The sequence below is a fragment of the Telopea speciosissima genome, chromosome 1 (assembly GCF_018873765.1).
Source record: "Telopea speciosissima isolate NSW1024214 ecotype Mountain lineage chromosome 1, Tspe_v1, whole genome shotgun sequence".
NCBI lineage: Eukaryota > Viridiplantae > Streptophyta > Magnoliopsida > Proteales > Proteaceae > Telopea > Telopea speciosissima.
This window is the reverse complement of record NC_057916.1, coordinates 78582312-78583286: the sequence shown is the minus strand read 5'-3', so window position 1 is coordinate 78583286 and position 975 is coordinate 78582312.

The following is a 975-nucleotide window of genomic DNA, read 5'->3' as shown; positions in this document are numbered from 1 at the left end:
GGATATGCATCATCGTCCCGCCAGTACTGCAGAAGATTTTAATTCCTAGACAAAGGTGTTTTCCGTTAGGCATGCAATCAGCAAAAATGACTTATCATCCTAGGTGGCATAAGTTTATAAGATTTAAATAAGCACGTAGAAGAAGAGAATAGTTGCCTGAAAAAACCACCTTCACACTTTTCAAGCATCTGACTCAACATTTTTTTTGATAGAAATCTGACTCAACATGCACTACATGTAAGATCTCATTTCCTAGTAGCAATGTTTTTTAGACAAAGTTTTCCCCCACCCATAGAAGACAGTTTACCCACCATCCTAGGGCTCACAAACCCCATCTATGATTTTTGTATGTTTCAAAATACCCTCTCAATACCCATTCCCGTCTATTCTTTTTTTTGGTAGAACCCATTCCCGCCCATTCACCGTGTGTGGAGGAAAACTTGATCCATTTTTTTTTGGTATTGCCATAGTGAAGCAGTATCAGTTCCGAGAGCATTCTCACTTGTGACTATACAAAACAATCGCTATCAATGATACAAATAAAAATATAAAAAATACAGATTTGTGGTCCAATATATTGACTCAAACCCTTTGGAAGGAAAAAAAGAGGGTACATTACACATCACCCCTGGTTTTTAAACGAAACTCAAATCACTCCTTGGTTTTTGAACATACTCAAATCATCCCCTATATTAAATCCCAATATGACAAATTAGTCCCTATCGTTAGTTTATACTGTTAAGTGATGATGTTAACTAATTAAATAAATTTAAATCCCTAAATTACCCTTAATCAGTGTTGATTTATGATTTTACCCTCGTAACTAAAAATCCCAAATTCTATCGTTTTCCTCACACCTGCAACTCAATCTCAATTAATTCTCTTCTTGCTTCTCTGGAACCCATCAATGGATATGATCAGTGTTATACAGATATCATTTCTAATAATAATCCAACTCACAATCCAATCCAATCC